Below are 22,699 nucleotides of genomic sequence, written 5' to 3' on the forward strand. Positions count from 1 at the left end.
TCAGTTTGCTAGTTATTTTCCTTCAACACTTGAAATTATTTTTTTCGTTGTCATTTTGTCTATTTTAGTTGATGAGATATTTATCTTTTTCCTTGCTTCTTTATATGCTGTTCATTCCCTCTGATTGATTTTTTAAGATCTTTGCATTATCTTTGGAGTTCTGTGGCTTTGTTATAATGTCTGTTTCTGAATTTATTTTCATTTTTCTGGTTTGTGGCTGGGAATGATTCCCTATATGGTACTCACATCTTTCTTCAAATATGGAAAATTCTCAGCTATTGCCTTGCAATTCTATCCATTTGTAATTCCTTGTAGAGATTTGGTGTGCTTTCTTATTCTATTCCTCCATGGCTCTCAATTTTTCCATCTTTTAACACTCTGTGCTCAATCTAAAAAATACGTTCAGATATAATTCACAGTCCATTAATATTCTTTTAGGTCATTTCTCTTTTCCTCCTAAAAGTTTTCATTAAATTTTTAACTTTGAAAACTGTATTTTTCTGTATTATTCGGTTCTTTTTCAAATCTGCTAATTTGTTTTCATAGAGTCCTACTGTTGGTTTCTTTCTTCCTTTTTTTCTCTGTAGTTATTTTTAAAACAGTTTATAATTTTTTCCATATTGTTAAGCTCTCTCAAATTTTTAGGATTCTAATCCTCCTGCTTGTGATTCCTATTTTTAGTTATGTTGGAAAATTCTCATATGGGGTGTGGGAGATCAAAATTGGCCACCCTGCAATATATCTCTTTACCTTGATTATTTTCTCTGATGGACATTTGGCCTCCCACTGACTGCCTAAATAATTTAACATACAAAGCCTGTTTCAGGAAGAAGTTACTATCCTATGATGGCTGTAATATAATGCAAAATAGATGTTACAATAGGAAAGGTACCAACAAGCCCATCGTATCAAAAATTTTCTCTCTCCCAGGCCACATTCTCTAGGTGGCCCTGCAAAGAGTTGCCAGACAAACATTTACATTTATAAGGGAAATCTCCATTTGTAAAGGTATCTCCCTCTCTGTGCTGGGGGAAGGGGGTATGGCCTCTCTAGAAACTTATCAGTGTGGAGGATGAGGCCTTAAATCTGTATACTCTTGATTACTGTGATTTCTGTCTCCCTCCACACCCCCAACATCCTCCTTTGTCTTTAGCTGAAGATGGTATTTAAGATGAGAATCGCTGCTACTCTGTTAAGAAACTCAGTTTCCCTGGTTTCTCCCATGTATACATGTCATTAAACTTGGTATTATTTTCTCCTGCTAACTTGTCTTTTAATTATTTGGCCAGCCATAAGAACCTTAAGGGAAAGGGTGGAGGGGGATTCTCCCTCTTCCCCATCAGGGGCTTTATCATTATTTGTTTAATTTTAAACTCATTTTCAGTTTTTCTTTTTTTTTTCTTAAGAGGTCCTGTGTGTTCTGGTTCAGATATGTTTCTATACAGAATTGTAGGTTTCCATTAGTTTATATAAATCACATTTTGGGGTATTCAGGCACTGTGAATAATATTAATTTAAGCCCCATACTGGTACGTGCCAAGGTCTGGTGTTTTGATTTGTCACAGTAGAGCTATTTTTTTCTCCATTTCATCTAGATTCCTAGGCAGACAAGCTCTAGTCACTTCCCTGGATCAGTGGGTGCAGTTTTCTTCATCAAGGAGGAAGCAGCTGCTCTAGGGTCTTGAATTTATGTGAGATTTTCAGTTCCGGATCTGCTTCTACGCAGGTCCTTTAGCATTAGAGACTTGATAAGGGACCAACCTCTCCCTGTTGAGTCATGACATCAGCTCTTAGTCTTTAACCTTCGCCTTTGAGTTCTTCTTTTCTGACCCTTGGGGATTTTCAGTTTTTTATTTGTTGCTGATACATATATTTAGAAATATTTATAATGGTATTATTGTTAAGATACATAGATATGAATGGGAAGTGGTGAGTGCCTCATCTCAGTCCTATGAAACAAATTGGTAATCAGCGATTAATCAAGATGCATAGAGTGAAATGAGACAATGTTTCAAGTAGTTCAATGTGAATTTTACAATGTTAAGAAAAGGACAGCTTCCACAGCTCATGACTATAGCATCTGAAATGGTTTCTGTGCTTCAACACGTCCTTTTGTTGCCTCACACTCTTAGTGGGTTTTTGAAAATACTCTTCCATCGGTTTTATCCATTTCCTACTGTGGTTCTGTTTCTCTATAGGATTACATTCATGTGAACCTTATTATCCTCCTGGGTATAGGTTCAATATATGTTTAACTGCACATTACTTAAGGGGTTAAATATATGGCAAAATGAAGATTATTTCAAATGCCTAACAATTGGTAAAAAAATATATTCAAATAAAAAATGAATCAACACTAAAGAAACTAATAAAAGCAACACTTTTGCTTTTATTAAATCACAGTAAAAAATATTTACCTTCTCTATAAAATATTTCATTAGACTTAAATAAGTATCAGTATAAGCAAATGTAAAAATCATTTTTATTATTAGAGTGGTTTGACTCTAAATAAATCTTGGATTTCAATACTATTAGTTTATTTTCTGATAATTAATTTAAGGGGAATTATCAAGAATTAATGTCCAATTTCTATAACTCTTTCAGGTTATGGTTTATCTCTTCTTAAATTAAAGAATATATACATTCTTAAAAGTTGCTATATATTCTTTTCTTATCTATTTTCTGCTTTATATCCAGTATCCTCAATTAAATCATTTTCCTTCCTATTACCATAATGAATTCTCTGAAGTCTATTGTTCTTCTTATACTGACTAGATACATACAACCCTTATTGAATTTAAGAGTGTATAGTCCAACTTAATCCACACCAAAGTTACTTTGCCAGACAGGCAGAGCAACAGAGCAGAAGATTTATTCTGATGCGTCCCAGAATAGGACAGTTAGTCACTGGAAAATATAATTAAGAAAAATCTCAGGATCAGAAAAGATGCCTTTTGAGGCCTGGGCTACAGGAAATTTGACTCCATAATGACCACAGTGTAGCCACCCTGGCATTACGTAGGCCTAGCTATATGGATTACATTTCTCAGGCAATTCATCTTTATCTAATACGTAAATTTATGCATCTCCTTGTTCTTTCCCTTTAAGAAGATGGAAAGCCTAAAACAAGAGTTAAAATAGGTGGATCAGATTGATTTTAGTGCATGGTTGACAATAGCGAGAATCAATGAGATTAAAATGAAGAGCAGAATCATTGACTGGAAAAAAACTTGAAGGAAAAAAAGGTAGAGAAGAATACGATTAGAATTATTGGATGACCAGTGTTTTAGTGGGTGTGCATACTTATGTATTTGTTCCTTGTAATAGTCTGCCACTCCCATAAAATGAAGTCTCCATGAGAACAGGGGCCTGGACACAGGGCTTGGAAAAGTGACTGGCATAGGAGGTGCTCAACAAAATTATTGTTGAATAAATAAATGTGTGAACTCAGGTTTCATGATGGACAAGGTTTGTTCGGCCAAGGGAGAGTAGGAGACAAAGACATATTGATTGTAAATCTAAGTGTAGGTAACATCGAACAAGTTTATATGTGAAGGTAACTGATGATATAGCATTGGTCAGGCAATTTTGAAGTGTCACTTCAAAGGGAAGGGGGACAAAAGCATTTGGGAAATTCACACATGAGTGGTGATACCACTGTTGTCTTATTACGCCCAGGTTTTCATAGTAGTTTTTGAAAGCTGCAAAATAGAGACTGAGCTAACTCAGCACAGGCATTGGCCATTCCTGTCCTAAGACTCTCCCCTGAATGTCATCAAAACTTCACCTTATCCTTTGCTCTCGTTCCTTGAGAATGAAATGGAAGAGGGGTGCTTTACATTTAGAAATCTCTTTTAACAACTTTCTTTGATGGAAAGTGAACCATTTTTTTCCCCAGTTGAATTTCTAGAGTGGAGAGGGATTTTAAAAACTTACATGATGATTTCTGTGGTAGCTCAACCTAAATACTAATTGAGATTCTGGAAACTTTTCTTTTAGACATTTTATTTTACTGACAATTAGAACTGATAAAGAATTATGGCCCTTTTTCCAGGATGGCTTTCTAACTTCTCGCTTCTTATACTGCAGGGTAGCCTAGTAGTGAGGCTTAGGTCAAATCAAGAGATGCTATCTATCACAGGCCTTTTATTTTGAAATTATTTATTTTTCTTTGGAGAATTTTAGTCACGACGAAATAGTTCTGTCTGCTTTTCCAGGTCTAACACTCGTTCTTTAGGTTAAATGAAAGTAAAGGGGGTTCTACTTACAGCTGCTAAGACCTCCTTGAAGACCAAAGAAGAGAGGAGGAATAAGATAATACACCTTTCTTTGGGCCTTATTCCCCTTATTCATTATTCACACTCCTGGTCCTCCATCCCCAAGCAGAGATGCTGCTCACTCTCTCAAACCATCCAAATTTCATGAACAGAAAATAAAGAGAAATAGTAAAACACAAAATACTAAAATTCAAATAGTACAAAATATTCTTTGTGGTCTAATGTCTGGCCTGAAAGTAGCAAATTTAGCATAGTGCCTAATACACAGTATTCAATAAACAGTAGGTATTCGATAAATATTTGGTAAATTAAAGGTGCAACTGTATGGGTAAATGCAGCAAATTGGTAAATTTGGTCTCCTTGAACTCTTGATGCTGAACTTTTTGAAAGACATAGAGGGTAGAATTCCTCCGAAAGTGGAGTTCAGTAAAGCCTTGAGTGGTGGGTTGAGTAATTCAGAGAAAAAGTCGTTGATAGAAGGTTGGGAGACTCACCAGTTCTCTCTTCACACCCTTCATTTGATGCTCATTGAATTAGCATTCGTGCTCATTGTCTCTCCTTAAACGTTTCCTCTATTCATCTGCTTTCCAAATGGATGTGTAACGACTATACATATGTAGTCATTTTAAAATAATTGAGTACACCTGTTCCCGTAAATTGTAAACATAACCATTAATGCGCATCCTCTCTATTTGAGAGCTAGTTGAATACTGCTTGGCTTCTCGTATTTGAGACCATTTTGCCCCTCATGCTCTAGCACTACCCAGCATCTCCTCCCTCCATCTCCTCTTACTCTACTCAGAATACTGCTCATGTTATATCCGCTTTGTCTGTATGTTAGAAAAACCTCCTACCATCTCTTTCAATTTTTCATTTACTTATAATCAAATTTGCTTTCCTCCAGCGTTGATATTCAAAGTAAACAAGAACTTAAAAAAATATTTTGTCTAATTGGTTTCCTTTTTAGAATCATATACTACTGTTTTCTACTATTTTTCACTTCAAAGCTCTAGTTTTACAAATCATATGATTTGACTATAATTTTGTGGATTTTAGAAAATTGAATCTGAGCATCTAACATCATTTGTAGTATTGTTTTTGTGTGAAAAAGTGTTTTGATTCCTAAATATTTAACTTATAATTTTTTTTTTTTTTTTTTTTGTGAGGAGATCAGCCCTGAGCTAACATCCGCCAATCCTCCTCTTTTTTTGCCGAGGAAGACGGCCCTGGGCTAACATCCGTGCCCATCCTCCTCCACTTTATATGGGACGCTGCCACAGCATGGCTGCCAAAGCAGTGCGTCGGTGCGTGCCTGGGATCCGAACCAGCGAACCCCGGGCCACCGCAGCGGAGCGCGCGCACCCAACAGCTTGCGCCACCGGGCCACCCCTTAACTTATAATTTAAACTTTTGAAACACAACCCAACTGAAATTAGTGCCTGCCTGTATTGTAAATGTAATCTTTGAAACTTGCTGAAAAGAAAGGATTTTTTAATTTATAAAAGGATTCTTATGGATTTGGAAAACAATTATTCCAATCATTTTAAGACACATTTATTTCATAAAGTAAGTTCACCTGAAAACCTAAAGATTTTGACCATTTTCCCTTTTTAGACCCTTGTCTCAGTGGAGTCTACCACGTAGGAAGCAAGAATTAATTTTTTGGGTCAAACATTCTCTGTAGTTTTCCTACTAGAATGTTGCCGTTTGCTCTCGCCCAGTGCCAGAGGTAATCACAACATTCTGTCTTTTCATGGTTCAGAAGACAGTTCATTGTCCCCTAACTCTCACTTAAGTGTATACTTGCTTCACAGTTTGGCATAATAAGTTGGCAATGTATAACTTGTTTGCACTAAAAATAAAGCTATGAGAAAATTCTCTTACTAAAATTAGATAACACAGACATGTTCACTTATGAATAAATGGGGAAGCCTCAGTCCAAAAGGTTTAACTTATTTGTACCAAAAAATTATCTTTTGAAAGTTCAACACCCATAGGAGCTATCTCAATGGAAACCTTAACAAAAGTACAGGTAGAATTCTTAAAGAAGTAGTGCTTATTAGATATATCTAATGTTGAAAGAGTGACTTGTTATTTAGAGAGCTTTGCAAAACTAAAGATTCAAATGTGAAAATAACAATTGTACAAATTATGAATTTAATACCTTTTACTATTATAGAGATCATTTATTATTTGGCAACTTTGGGAAGCTTGTAAATTAATAGACATTCATTTCCTTGACATCCTTAACTTGAATTTTTAATTTCAAAACATTTAAGACTCACAAGATAGGGGAAAAAAACAGTCTAAAATCCTTTGAACAGTCCCAGGAAATATAAATATGTAGGAAAAAATCCAAATCTAAATTTAATTTCAATATTTTTATTTTTGACATCAATTATATGTATAGTTTTACACTGGTTTCCTCTCAGCTGTTTCCTTGCTCTCATAGTGTAGAGTAGTGGTTCTTAACTTTGGAGGGCACTGGAATCATCTGATACACATACTTAAAATGCTGGTTCTAGAGCCCACTCGCAAAGATTCTGATTTAAGTCAGCATGGGATAGAACCCAGGAATAGATTCTGTAGATTGACTTCAGGTTATATTTTGAGATATTTCTCAAAATATCTGCAGAATAGAAGATAAAATTGTTCCTAAAAGGCATCAAGTAGAAGAGAACAAAATGGAAATATTTTAAGAACTGTATGGTAAGAACCGCACTGCCAGAACATCAGCACATGCCCTTCATTATAAGATGATGAAATGACCATTATACGTGAGCACTGTGACAAGTATTTCCTAGGAAACTAAAGTACTTTTGATTCTGAGTCTATGCATTTTCAGAACCACTTTGTTTTTGTTTTAATAATCCATGTAAAGAAATTATGAAAATTAGAAGAAAATATGTTTCAACAATAACAACTGTGATCCTATACTGTAGTATCATACCGCAAAACTTCTAGTATTGAAATAGTTCATACCCAAAAGGTGAAGGACTTGTGATATAACACAAGCCTACTGGACAGATTTATTTAATAAGTCTGTGAATTTGTAGGAGGGTATAGTTGATTTATTTCTATATGACTTTCGTAATGGAGACCCATTGTAGTCAACTTCCTCAGGAAAAAACTAAGATGCAAATAGTGGAATGAAGTCTTCAAGACACAGTCTCACAGTGAACATTATTTCTTTGTATACAATGAGAATAGCGTGAAAGGAGATTCTTTAGAAATCCAAAACTTCACTAACACGGGGCTCTAAATAATGATGAGTGAGATAATTAATCACCTCCAATTAACTTCATAGAATTGTGTTTATGCCGATTCAAAGTGTGTTAGAAACGTCTTAGACCAAAGAAGCAATTTGATTGGTTAATGAAGAGTCTAAGAATGATAATTGAATTTAATGGAATTCATTAGTTAAGACATTCAAGCGGATACTTTACACCCCCAATTATGTACTCTAACATATGTACTAGTCACAATGTGATATATGTACCTCATTGTTGAATTAGGCATATATGAAGGAATGAGACATAGTAGGGCACAAAGAAAGACTGAGACAAATTCCACCTTCACTCCCACCCTCTTACTCAATACTCTTGCTAAAAATCATCTGTACAGCAGGGCTCAAAAGCACAGAGGCAGATGCCATGGCATATTCTTTTAGAATGCAAGGCTGCTCAAGATCATCTACAGATAATGAACCATGACAACTTTGGATTTGATGAAGTACAAAATGAGAGTGGGAGAAAGCAAAAACGTTATATAAGTCATCAGTGCCCCATAAACTAAACTAGCACTTCAAAGGCATTAATACTAGTAATAATTTCAAAAGATGTGACAAATACTAATATTTCCTTTAATATCATAAAAACAGTTTTTTAGAGTAAGAGGTACTGTTCTCCAATCTTCTGCACAAATGCTTTTTTTCCCCACATATCACAAGATGTGTATAGGGATGGGGGATGATCATCAACAAAACCTATCAATGTTTCTGTTTTTCCCAAATACCTTAATCAGGCAGTTGTAGTGCAATTTCCAGGAACGAAGCAATAGGCAAATGAACAGTCTTCCAATCTGAATCCAGGCGTTTGTCACTCAAGCTCTAGCTAGTTCTCGTTTTCCTTTGGGACAGAGAGAATAACAGAAATAATGCATGAAAATGCAGGCTTGCAACTCTGCACTTGCCTTTACTACTGACTGGGTACACAGACTTCTGCTTAAGCAGCCTATTCATTATTCACATCCTGCTTCCTCAATTCCTGGTTGTGCTAGGTGCTCCAGGCTAAGAACCAATAGGTATGAATCATGCTGACAAAAAGAAAACTCTAGAAGAATAAACGTTTCAAAAAAGCAACTTTTTCATATTTCTTCTGACATATCCTGTTCAATGGCATTGGTCCACAGAGGAGAAATAGCCTGTGCTGCCACAGAAGGCCCCCGGTGGAATTAACAACCGTGGGGAATTATCTCTAAGCAATTCATACTTTGTTTTGCTAACAAGACTCCTTGTTAGGATACTGGAGTGCCATCCTTCTCTGGCAGTGTTCCCCCACCTTTCAGAAATATTGAAAAGCTAACTGAGTCTATTTTGATTTGTGAATCTCTTTGTAAGCAACAGCAGCTGCAGCAGTGCTAATAAAAAGAAAGGCATTGTTATTTACCCAGGAAGGACATTGAAATACTGCACATACAAAAGCATCCGAGTTGTGGAGGAGCTCTATCAAATATCTTAACAGTCCCCTTTCTTCCTTGCTTCCTTTGTTCTTTCCTCCTCCTCTCTCTCTCTCCTTTGTTTCCCCTATTCTTTTATTTTTTTCTTTTCTTTCCCCCTTCCTTTTATTTTTTCTGTTTTCTTTAATACACTCTTCATTGCATTTATCTATTCGTTGATATAGAGCAACCTACCACCTTATATTTAAGATTTTTAAGTAATGATTTTGGAATATGAAATCTCAAAGAACTAGGTAAGAAATGTAGAAACACAGGTGGGGAGACTTTAAGTTATCAGCTGAATCTTGTAGTCCCAATTAAGAATGAAGGCTTTGCAGATTCCAGTGGCTCTGATACTAATCAGACCATTCTGCTCTCTTTACAGTTTGGGTTTCAGTTCTCCTGAGGAAGCTAACATGGCAACACTCTGTGATTTGAGGATTCAAGTTTTCCTACTACAAGATAAATGAATACACAATCCTCCGCAGCTTTCACTATATTCTGAATAGAATTTTATAGTTCCTTTGCAGTTATTAAGGAATCCTATTTGCCAACTAATGGACCAGAAATATTCTGGCATAAATCCACTCAGGAAAATCTTCTGAGGGTATATTGGGGTTGGGAAAACCTTAGTCCTTGGTTTAAAGGAACAGATGCTACATAAGAGAGACTTATTCCCTGGGTGGTTTCTGAGTTCCATTGTGCCTGGCTGACATAGACAAGGGATGGTTGACTCCAGTTCAGGCTGTTTCCATTGTAAGTACTTATTGTTATCTGCGATTCATTCAATGAATATTGAGTGTCTATTATGGACCCTTTTTTTTTTTTTAGCCAGGTCTTGGGGATAAAAAAGAGAAAAGATATTTTCTTGCCTCTGAAAGAGTTGGAGAGACAGGTATGAAAATAAAATGAAATATTACTACGAATTGATAAGTGCCACAATGGAGATTTAGGATATGCTAGGCACTGAAGGAGGATTCTTCCCATCCTCAAGGAGAATTCTAATCTCCCATGTTGAAAGAAGTAGAAAACATCACCAACACCGTGCGTGTTTATGCGCATACTTGCGTGTGCCCTTCAGAGTACTGGGTGAGGTGATCAAACAATCAAGTCCTGAGCTACTGCTACCTGGAATTATTTAACGGTTTACACAAGTGTGGCTTTTCATAATTGGATCTCTTCTCAATGATTCCAAGCATAAGTGGCTTTTCCCCCCAGAAAGCATTTAAAACCTTTCTCTATATAGGTCCCAGAAAGTATCTGATTCCTCAGAGAGCATGGCCACCCGAGTCATTTTCTGCATGTTGGAGAGAATACGAGTGAGTAATAAACACCCATTCTGGAAGCCAAATAGCGAAGATTAAAAACCATCTGTCATTGGGACTATGAGCCTACGAGCAAGCAATAGACTTCCAGCAGAGTCTGGGACAGAAACAGTGTGTAACATAGATTTAAAAACACAAGATCCAACTAGAATCATTTGCTCAGTCACATGGTTTAAAGGATATTACCAGCTCCCACCGAAACCCACTTTGCCACGTGTTGCATAAAACCATGTGTTGTAAACTGAACACATTTTTGAGGGAAATTCATTCTTTCTCTCAGAAACAATTTTCTAAATGCTTATTTCATGTCAGGCAGGGTGCAAGACACTGAAAGTTCATTGGCAAAGGAGAGAAACAGCTGCCTCAGCAACTCTCTCACTTCACCCCCGGGAGCTTGCAGGCTAAGGAAAGGGACAGACGATAAATGCATCCACACAGAGAGTATGTGTCATTACATAATTTAAATTGTAATAAGTTTCTAAAAGGACAGGTAAAGATGCTAGGCAAGTGAGGGCAAGGGAGCCCCATCCAGAATTGGCTTCTGTGCAGAAATCACTTTTAGGAATTAGTTGGATGGGGGGGTGGGGCGGTAAAGGATTAGATTCAAGGTGGAACGATATGTGCGTGAAGTCCTGAGAAGAAAGGAGCTTTATATGTTCGAGGAACAACAACAAAAGGTCAATGTGGTTGGAACATAGTGAATGTGGAGAAATGTGGAGGGTGTCAAGGCAGTCGGGGGTCAGCCCCTGCTGAGGATCCCAGGGGAGGGAACCTTGGGAAGCCACCGAAGGATCTAATCCCTTTAGTTACTCTTTGAATAGTAGATTGGGGTGGGGGTGGGTGAGGACAATTATCATGATTCAAAAAAATTCTTTTACCTGTTCTCAGGAGTAAAATTTATCATATTGCTTTAAAAATTAATTTTCTTGCTCCCTGATGATTAGTAGGTTGATTTATTTTCTTAACTTATAAGCAATGCTGTATTTTTCTTGATAGTACTTATCATTACTCTACATATATGCTTGTTTGTTTCCTTCTCTTGCCAATACCACCTCTTCAGAAATCTATAAGAGCTAGAGTTTTTTTAGGTTTGGTTCACTGATGCATACCTAGGGCCTGGAACATCATTCTGTGTAGAAGTAGCTCCATAAATACATCTGGAATGTATAAATGAAGGGAAAATTTAGAAAATTGTCTCCCAGAGGCTACCAATCATTTATTCCTCTTCCAAAGTTACTTTCAAGCAAGGCCAACTTTGCATGGTAAAGGGGAGCATATTAGACTAATAAATGTGCTCCTGGTGATTCATCATTAAAAACAGTATTTAGAGTTGTTGTAGCTTATGGAAAAGGTATAAATAAAACCAGTTTGGGAAAAGCAAATATATGAAAAATAAAAGGTGAGAAAGTTAACTTGAAAGCAAAATACATTTTGTCCTAACATACTTCCCTTAGACTCTATGTTCAATGATTATGGAGTAAGATCCAATCATTTTTCAGAAAATTCTCTTGATAACTCTAGATCCTTTAGTTATTATCAATTTAGAGATGGAGACAGATACAGGAGTCTCTAACATCCTTTATTAGACAAGCGAACTTACAAGAATATACCATAAACCAAATGTATATACTTCAAATTTTGTAATATTAAAAGATTATATTTTTATGGCATAGATGTGAATTCATAAAAGCTCATAGACAAAAGAAAATGTCTAATAAGTTAAGAATTTTAATAGACATAGACTGCTTCCACAGGGTGAGAAGTTTCTTAATTTATCAATGATTTTCTTCCATTAAATATATGTATTACAAATTTTATTGGATTAGATACAAATTGTTTCAATATACCAAACAGCTTAAATAATCTAGACGACTGTGTTTAAGATATGGTTTTCCAAGGAAAACTACCAAAGGTTATTTGCTTATGATGGCCTTCATTTTGACATATGTTCATTTTTTTATAGTGTAATTTTTAAAAGACTAATCTGAGTATTGCTCTAATATGGAAAATTAACTTTATAGTAGTCAATGTAGGTTAAAAGATGCAGTGAACCTTGATAAAGAAAATATAAATGATTAGTTTTTGATGCATTACTTCAGATTTTTGACCTTATGTATAAACAAATCACAGATCATACACTAGCAAATTACCTGAGACATGGAAATTTAAAGAATAATTACATTTGAATATTCCTTGTGCCAAGTTGCTCAATAGGATATTTGTGTAAGAAGAATCTTGTTTGCAAAGGGCAAAGGCAAAAAGTCAGGGAAAAAGTGGTAGAGCTAGCCTTCTACTTGTGCGATTCAAATTTTTTTCCCAGTTAAAAAATAATTTAGGACACAATGTTTGCAAATTGTATTAGAAACATAGAATGTAAAAGTACTTTAGGGATGATCTAGTTCTTGGTTTCATTACCTATTGGTGGGGACTATAGCTCCAAGAAGTCCACAAACTCCCTGAAATATTATGTAAAGTTGTAGGCATTTATGTATTTGTGCATTTTCATCAGATTCTCAAAAGGGGCTAATGATTCTCCTCCTTGAAAAATATTCAGAAATGGAAATTCACTTGCCCAACTTCTCATAGCTTATTAGTAGCATAGCGGAAGCTATCATTTGTAGTGCCTTTCTCATCATAGACTTCACATTTCCTTGCTACAACACATGGTCCAGGTCAAACCAACATAGCACTTGACTTCTCTCTAAGAATGCAATGTTAAAATAGCATAAAATACTTAGAAAGACAAGTTTTTGCTTTATTATTAGAATTAGGATTTGTTTGGATTTTTTTTTAAGCAAAAATGTCAGGGAGAAATCCTTTACTACATTAGTCAATGTGAGATGAAAGCCACAAGGAATTTTATATAATTTTTCATTGTGAATTGATCACAAAAAGTGAGTCTGAAAAGCTTGGCTCTCTTGTCTGATTTAATCCACAAAACAATGCATCTACTTTCATCTTTTTTTATTTCTAAAATCTCAACACAGAATACACTGAATTTTAACAACCTGTTTTTGCTCAACTAATTGCCTTCAGTTTCTTTATTCTTTTGTTAGTGAGGACAAATGAATATATTTCTTTTTTCTTTTGTAAATTTATTTTCAAGTTTGATTTTAAATTATTCAAAGAGGTGTAAACTAAATTTACAAGATAAATTTAGTTAGGAAAGGAATCTAGTCTAGAGGTTTGCTAAAACTAGCCATCATGCACGTGTTCTGTTGACCATTGTTAGTGTTATATTAATTACTAGATAACTAGATTAATAACTAGATTACCAGCAACAGTTGACCACTGTGGGAATTTAGGTGAACTCTGGTCTGAAGTGAAGGTAAAAATCATTGGGAGAATAGATTTAGGAAAAGCACACAAGCGTGGAAGGCACATATATAATACATTATAGGAGACTAAAGCCGAAGTAATTAATTTTATGGCACTGAGTCAGTCACAGCCTCAATTTAACAATAATTCTTGGATTGAATAAGCTAAGACTTTAAAAATTTACTCTGCACAGCAATCAGTTGCTCAAGTTCCAGCAGACTTTCTCACATGTATGAGTGGAGTAGGAAATGAGAACGAGCAATAATGTGTAGGTGAAGTTAGAAATCTAGATACAAAAATGTTAAAACCAGCAGAACATTGACATTTTCTTAGATTTTTAGTTGCTTGTTTCAAAAGGTACTCTTTTAATAAATTTTTCAATAAAGCATAATTTATTAACATTTATTCTATTTAATACATTTAAACTTTAAATAGTTTGAAATAATATTTCTATTGTTATGATTATATATAAGTATTACTATTTTACTATAAATCCAATTTAAGAAAAAGAGAATGGAATCTTGTATGAAAAAAATACGTGATATTTACATTAGAGGACTGAATTTATCTTTTAAAGACTTATTTTTTGGTTGTCATTGGGTTCTGTCTTCAGACAGCTTGAATTCAAATCCAGCCTGCAGCACTTCCTAGCTATAATCCTCAATTTCCTCATCTAAAGAAGGTGGATATAATAATAATTCTTCAATAGTGCTGTTACAAAGATTGGATACATTAATTCAATTAAAATGTTAGCACATAATAAGCCCTATTGGGTTGGCTATTGCTAGTGTTACTATTATTGATATAATTATTCTTTTTAATATAAAGTTGATACAAATTCAAATTTGAAAACACTACATCCTACAGGTTCCCAGTCTTAAATGCTGAAAGCACATATAATTACAGTATATTGGGGTATACATTATTGTACTGATTGTTATTCACAGTTTTTTATGCACATGTCATATTTTCTTATCTTGCCTCTAAGTCTCTTGAGGGCAAGAACTCTTTTTTTTTTAATTGAAATATAGTTGACATACAATATCCTATTAGTTTCAGGTGTATATCACAGTGATTTGATACTTATATACATTATGAAATGATCACCACAATAAGTCTAGTTACCATCTGTCACCATAAAAAGATATTACCACATTATTGACTATATTCCCTATGCTGTACATTACATCACCATGACTTACTTATTTTATAACTGAAAGTTTGTACCTCTAAATCCCCTTCAATTGTTTTGCCTGCCCTCTCATCTCATCTACTCCCCCCTCTGGTAATCACCAATTTGTTTCCTATATCTGAGTCTGTTTCTGTTTTGTTTGGTTTGTTCATTTGTTTTGTTTTTTAGATTCCACATCAAGTGAAATTATACGGTATCTGTTTTTCTCTTTTTGACGTATTTCACCTAGCATAATACTTTTAGGTCCATCCATGTTGTTGCACATGGCAAGATTTCATTCTTTTTTTATCACTGAGTAATATTCCATCATATATATATACCATATCTTCTTTATCCATTCATCTATTGATGGACACTTAGGTTGTTTCCATATCTTGGCTATTGTAAATAATACTGCAATGGACATAGGAGTGCATATACCTCTTTGAATTAGTGTTTTCATTTTCTTCAGACAAATACCCAGAAGTAGGATTGCTGGATCATATGACAGTTCTATTTTAATTTTCTGAGAAACTTCCATACTGTTTTCCATAGTGGCTGCACAAATTTACATTCCCACTACACTGTACAAGGTTCCCTTTTCTCCACATTCTTGCCAACACTTGTTATTTTTTGTCTTTTTATAATAGCCATTCTAACAGGTGTGAAGTAATATCTCATTGTGGTTTTGATTTGCATTTCCTTGATGGTTAGTGATGTCGAGCACCTTTTCATGTGCCTGTTGGCCATCTGTATGTCTTCTTTGGAAAAACGTCTATTCAAGTCCTCTGCTTATTTTTTAATTGGGTTGTTTGTTTTTTGATATTAAGTTATATAAGTTCTTTATATATTTTGGATATTAACCCCTTATTGGATGCATGATTTGCAAATATCTTCTCCCATTCAATAGGTTGCCTTTTTGTTTTGTTGATGGTTTCCTTCACTGAGCAAAAGCTTTTTAGTTTGATAAAACTGTCTTATTAATTCATCTTTCTCTTTATCTTGTCTTTCTATCTCTCCTTTATATCAACACATATTTATTGAGCACCAACTTTGTGGCAGGCACTTTTGCAGGTCTGAAGTCACAGGGGCAAACAAGACAGATAAAGTCTCTGCCTCCATGATGCTTAAGTTCCTGTTAAATTCAATTAATACTCTGTTACTATTTGCTAAATTCAATACCATTGCCAATGTTGGAGTGTCAAATACAAAAATAAAGACCTGAAGGGCCGGCCCTGTGGCTTAGCGGTTGAGTGCGCGCGCTCCGCTGCTGGCGGCCCGGGTTCGGATCCCGGGCACACACCGCTTCTCTGGCCATGCTGAGGCCGCGTCCCACGTGCAGCAGCTAGAAGGATGTGCAGCTATGACATACAACTATCTACTGGGGCTTTGGGGGGAAAAATAAATAAATAAAATCTTAAAAAAAAAAAAAAAAAAGAACATTCAGTTTGTAAAGGACAAAGCTGGAACTCAGAGCCAGCTTGTCACAGTGCCCAATGAGTAAAAAAAAAAAAAAAAAAAAAAAAAAAAAAAGACCTGAAGAAATATATACATAGTAAATATTTTAGAAAATGTATTTAAAATGCAAGAAATTGTAAAAGATATAAGCTTTCATAAAAAGGCAACAAAATCATCAAAAATTAACTACAATAATGAAGGCAGAGTATACTGCCATTGGTTGAATTGCTATGTATTGTTACTAAGGAAATAAATCTAAGCTTTGTTCATGTAAATAAGCACTAAATAAACCAGGTTATAGTTAAGCCACAATAAAAATTTTTATAATTTACGGAAGAGGCGCTATATTTTAATGAGAAAAGAGCATATCAATAAACAAATAAATGAAGTAAATTATACAAATTTTTAAAGTTTATTTTACGGTATAACAGTTTAATTTGATCAAAATATTTAGAATCTTCTACATTTTTGTATCACATTGTCAGTGTCAGAAGAACCTAGATATGAGAAAACCCAGACACAGCAAGTACAATGCAACGGAACAAGGAAGGCCCTATTGAAATAGCTTGTTCACGTATCAAATCACAAACTTTTGATTCTAAACTTCATAAATTAACTATTTTTTAAAAATGACATATCTTCTATGTATTATTTGGGAAATATGAAGATAATATAAATAGACGACAACTGTATCAACAATCAAGCAATTAAATTAAACAATTATCTGTTTCTTAAATCAGATGTAAAAGCCTATAATTTACAACAGTTAAAGCTACCCAAGAATCACTAACATTTTGAGTCCATCAATTATATTGGGGAAAGGGAGACTAGGATATTTATTTTTAATTCCTAGAATTATTTTATATTTCTAAAAGCACTGTGAACTAAAGAGAGCCATTCAGAAAATTGAAGTTAGAAATTTTCTAAAGTTTAAAACCAAGCCAAATTAATGACTGAACCATTTATTCATGATACACAGATGAAATTTTAGAATAATATGTAAAACTAAAAAAAATTATGCTACTTTAATTTCATTTTCTTTAAAATATGTACATATAAATCTGTAAAATATGTTTATTTCAAAAACTCTTAGAACTTTAGGCACTGTAGAGTAAGAAAATGTATACAATTATCTAGACCTACTATATTAGAAAATTCCTATTTCAATGTGAAGCATTGTACTCAACACAATGTCTTGTAAAAAGAGATAAATAATCAGTATCTCTTGGAAGAGATTCTTGGACAATTAAGTTATCTAGTGATGTCTTTGATCTGCAAACCTCAGATTTCTAGTGTATTGTTGAAGGCTAGTAGGTAGTGGATCATTCATCAAGTCCTTACTATCCTATGACAAAGATAATACTACTATCCCCATTTTACAGAATAGGAAACTCAGGAGTAGAGTGATTATATAACTTGTTTAAGGTCACAACAATAGTGAGGGGTTGAGCTGAGATCTGAACCCCAGCTATTAGGCTTCCAGGCTCATGCTCATTGACATAACACTCTGCATATTTCTTAGTGTATGGCTAAAAGATAGGTGAACCTAGCTAAATTGGCTAATTTTTATAATACTGCTGAGATAGTATAGGATGTGAAATAAACATAGTGATGCTGATGACTTGTTTTAATTTAGGCAAAGATCTTTGCACTTTCTTTTCAGACTCAAAATACCTAAAACTAAAACCCCAAGCCCCTTCAGCCCCCTCCAACCTTGTTTCCTCTCTTTCTCATTTGGTCACGTGTTCATTCATTGATTCATTTAAGTAGGGTTTATTGAGGTTTATAATGGACTAAACACAAATACAAATGACAGTTACTTTAGTCATGAACAGCACATGGAGTCATCTTTACTTCCTTCCCTGTTTCTGTAATCTGGCACAATTCTATCCATTCTTTCTTAATGTCTCTAGCAGCAACTTGCCTTTTTCTCTCTATTTCTACCATTAATACATGGAGACCACTGACTCAGGTCTTTATCACTTTATACCTGGATTACTGCAACAAACTCTGGAGTAATCTTCTACCTCCAAACCATCCTACACACAAATATCAGATTAACTTTCCTAAAATACTTGAGTATTTAACAAGTTCCATTATTAGAAGAGAAAGTCCTAGTGGAAAGGGCAGCAGACATTGAGTCTGAGGCCATCTTTTGAAAGTTTTCTCCCTGAAGATAATCTTGATCCCCTGCCAAGGGATTCTTCATAAAATACCCAGTGAAAATACAAAAATGATGAATTATGTCCCTCCTCCATTTAAAATCTTCAATGGCTCACTTTTGCTCTGAGGGTAAGTCTGAACTCCTTATGCTTACAAGGCCCTTTATTTCCTGGACCTGTTGACTTCTCCAACCTCATTTCCCCACACTTCCCTTAGTTTTTAAATCACAGTCAAATCAAACTTCTGGAATGAGTCAAGCTACTCCTTCCAGTCCTCACTTGACTTATTCCTATTCCAATTCCTCACCACAGCCCATAAGGCCTTTCCTGGACTCATCCACCATTCTCTGTCTTCCTCAGTCTGCTCTAGACACACCGGCCATTCTTCCAGCCCAGAAGCCATGTTCCTACCCAGGGCCTTGCACTTGTTCTTCACTCTACCTCTCATGATCTTTCCCTGGATATTTGCACGGCTCATTCTCTCAGTTTATTCCAGTCTTTTATCAAGTGTCACCTTTGTAGGGATGACTTCCATTGCCACTATACAATTTCCCCATATATATTTTCTTTATAATACTTATCAAGACCTGACATTATAGACTTTGTTTATTTTTCCATTTGTTTATTTGTCTCCCCCATGCTACAATGCATGAAGGCAGGAATTTTTGTCTTATCATGACCATGATACCAGCACCTTGGATAGTGTCTGGCCCATATGGGCACTCTATAAACATTTTTTTAATGAACATATTCTTCATGTCTCAGCTTAGATATTATGTCTGCTAAAAATATTACTAAATTCCACATTGGCATGGTTCCCTTAAAAGCTAGGTTAGGTGTCCTGCCTAATTGTCTGAGTCTACCCTGCAGTATGCCTGGCACAGATTAGGCAAGTGCTCAGTAATCATTTATTGAAGTAATGTACACAGTGAAGATCATTTTAGGTCTATTTGCTTTTCAAAATTGAGAGTAAATTAAGAGATGATATGGGTTATTCTCTTCAAATTTGTTATAAACATACACGGAAAACTTTGAAATTCGCAGATGAACTTTTCAACGAAATGATGTAGAATACACATCCTCTCGAATTAATTTCATTCTGTTTCCTTAGGCATTGCCCATAAAATCTTCCCTCTGTATATTTCAGAGATTCCAAAGTTTCTTCTTTGGGGGTTGCAGTGGGGAGTATAGATCCTTACGAGAATTCATGACTCTTCCAATAAAAATTCACATACACTTAATATATTGTTTATGCTTTTAAAAGAGAAAAAACAATCAAAAAATAGACTCCTACTCTATGGACCTTGAGTTAGGAATCCTTATTCTTTTTCTTCTCTATTTCTTTTTTCTACCAGTTTACAAACAAGTTCAATTTTATCCATACTAAGCCAAAATATTAACACCACATCACCTACCATTTTAACCATATACTCACCTTTCTCCTCTTTACTATGAAACTTTCATAGTAAACTTTTCTGCATTTACTTCCATATATCTATTAAATCTTTAGCAATCTGGCTTCCCTGTGCATTCTACTAACATGATCATGAACCTCAAATTGTCATTGTCAAATCCAACACCTAATTTTCAACTTCTCTACATCATTGAGATTGTTAAGCACCATTCCACTGTCTGAAAACTTTGGTTCTGTCTCAATGCACACTTTCTGATTTTTGTAGTTCTGTGTTTTATTTTAGTCTCTTTTTCTGCTTACTCTTCCTTTTTCACATCCATTTTAAACCCCCCAAGGTTTTATCCTCAGCTCTCTACTGTTTCTGTATTCTCCCATGTACTCCAATAGTTTCAAATATCACTGCTTTGATGATGACTCCTAACACTACATCTTTAGCACTGGCCTCTTTCCTATGCTCTAGACTCAAATTTCCTCCCGATGGCTATCTACTTATAGATGTCCTGCTGGTATATTAAACCCACAAACCTCAAATGAAATTTTGCACACTTCCCTCACAGCTTTTTCTTATTTTGTGTTCCCTAGCTCAGTATCTGATAAGAAAACTTAATTCATCTTTGACTCCACCTTATTTCCCCTCCCACATCTGATTAAGTGTCACATATTATTGATTCTTCCCCTGAAATGTCCCTGATATTCTTTCCCTTCTATTCTATCCGTCCACTGACGAATCCAGGCTCTTATCATGTTATTGCCTATATGTGCTTTAGCTTCATAACGGATGTCTTCCCTTTAATATCCTGCCACTTCAATCCAAGCTCCACACTGCTCTGCCCTCTTGCCTTGCTCTCTTTATACTACCAGAGCGCTCTGTTTGCTCTTAAAAGACTCACTTTATTCTTCCAAACACTGCAGTTGATTGCATACATGTCTGCCTTCGCTATCAGATGATTAATTCCTCAAGGGCAGAAATGATATCTTAGCTTCTTTTATATCCTCCATAGTGTCACCTTGCCCACAGTATACATTTAATAAATATTTGTTAAATTGTACATAAGATGTGTGAGAAAAAACAATTCACAAAATATGTCATTGTTGTACTAGGCTGGCTAGGATGCCATTCTCTACTGTGACACAAGAACATAAAACTACATCATTGTCCCTAATAGTGTATGCTGAAATGTTAGCTAATATTTCATTTACTATCCTTGATATTGAGGGGTTTTTTTGAGGGGGGTGGTGAGGAAGATTGGCCCTGAGCTAACATCTGTGCCAATCTTCCTCTATTTCATATGTGGGACGCCACCACAGCATGGCTTGATGAGTGTTGTGTAGGCCCATGCCCAGGATCCAAACTCACAAACCCTGGGCCACTGAAGCGGAGCACGCGAACTTAACCACTATGCCACCAGGCTGGCCCCTGGTATTTAGTTTTTGAACAAGGAATTGTTCAGTAGTATACTGGAAAAATTAAAGTGAGTAGAAGCATATACTTACTTAATAGTCATATGTAATTCAGAAATCAATGATTATTTCACTTGTTTGTCTCAATACTTATTTGCAAGACAATGCTTTTATGAATATTAACTTTTTTGAGTATTTTATATGTATAAAAAAACAAAGAAGGAATAAGTACTTTCTCCAACATCATATCAAAAAGATATAATAGGGGATTAATTCACATGCTTGAGTTTTTGAATCACGCAGCTGGGTTCTGTCTAAGGCTCTATAAATAGATACATAGGTGACTTGCCTTGTCAATGCTTTTATTCTGACTTATCTGAAACAAGTGATTTGACAGAAACGTTTGACATATATGTTGTGAAAAGCTAAAACTGTGGTGTAAGAGGAAACTGCTCTCTCTAGATTGCCAGGCAAAGTAAATGAACATCTCGTGTGGTAGAAAGATTGCGTGTCCTTAGAACTAGACAGATTTGGAACTGAATTGCGACTTTTAACACGTACCAGCTCAGGAATCTCATCATGAAAAAAATTAAAATTATCCTTTATGACAGAGCTTCTGCGAAAATACACATTCAGTTACCTGTTCATTCATACTACATATATATATTCCTGGGCACTTACTATATGCCAGCCACTGTGCTGAGATCTAAATTATAACTAAAAATTAGTTGAGTGAGGCCTGGAGGGAAAAGTGTTCCAGGGAGATGGTTCAGCACACGCAAAGCTTCTGCAGTAACTGAGCATTGACCAGGGAACTGAACCACAGAATGCAAAGTGGGAGTGAGGAGCCACAGGCTGGGAACATAAGGAGGATTCAGATCCCAGAGGCCTTTGTATATCACAGCAAGGATTTTGGACTTTTTTCTTATACTTTGTAAAATCATTAAAGAGCTTTAAGCGGGATAGGAGGGGGCAGTAACTCGATCAGAGTTGAATTTTCAAAACACTACTTTGGCTGCAGTATGGTGAAGAGATTTCAGCAAAACAATAATGGAGGAGTTAAGTTACGCAGTTATTTATTCCCAATCCTGATTAACCAAATTCATTGTTCCATAAGCCAATTATTTTTAACAAGTTTGAATGACAGCTTGCTTTTAGAATATCCTATATAGATTAGGACTGAGAACACACACAGGCCAACTCCCCACCTCCCTGTCTCAAACACACTCACATAGATACACTCAACACATTTTCCAGTCTCTTTGCAAAGTTGACATATTTGGTTGATGTAGTATTTAGGTTATAAACTTGGAGTTAGTTTTCTAGTAGTGACGTTCAGTTTTTATTGATCATTTATAGGTTACAAAAAGTAGGTTTACATGGAGAAAAGTAAAGGTAATTGATCTGCGGAGTGAAAATAATATTAGTTATAATTCCTAAAGAGAATGCTATTGGGC

At 35.2% G+C, this 22,699-nt stretch overlaps 1 protein-coding gene across 3 annotated transcripts in view; it reads right to left on the reverse strand.

Moving 5' to 3' along the window:
- Positions 1–22,699, reverse strand: part of SYT1 (synaptotagmin 1) — a 523,518-nt gene that overhangs the window by 405,123 nt on the left and 95,696 nt on the right. For 2 of the 3 annotated variants that reach the window (XM_087449145.1, XM_087449149.1), the window contains one exon: positions 8,292–8,404. The exons of the other annotated variant lie outside the window; for it this stretch is intronic. The gene's annotated coding sequence lies outside the window, so the exon portion shown is untranslated. The remainder of the gene's footprint in view (positions 1–8,291; positions 8,405–22,699) is intronic. 3 annotated transcript variants of the gene reach the window in all.

Source organism: Ceratotherium simum, chromosome 25, assembly GCF_057802395.1.
Source record: "Ceratotherium simum simum isolate JZ-2026a chromosome 25, ASM5780239v1, whole genome shotgun sequence".
Lineage (NCBI taxonomy): Eukaryota > Metazoa > Chordata > Mammalia > Perissodactyla > Rhinocerotidae > Ceratotherium > Ceratotherium simum.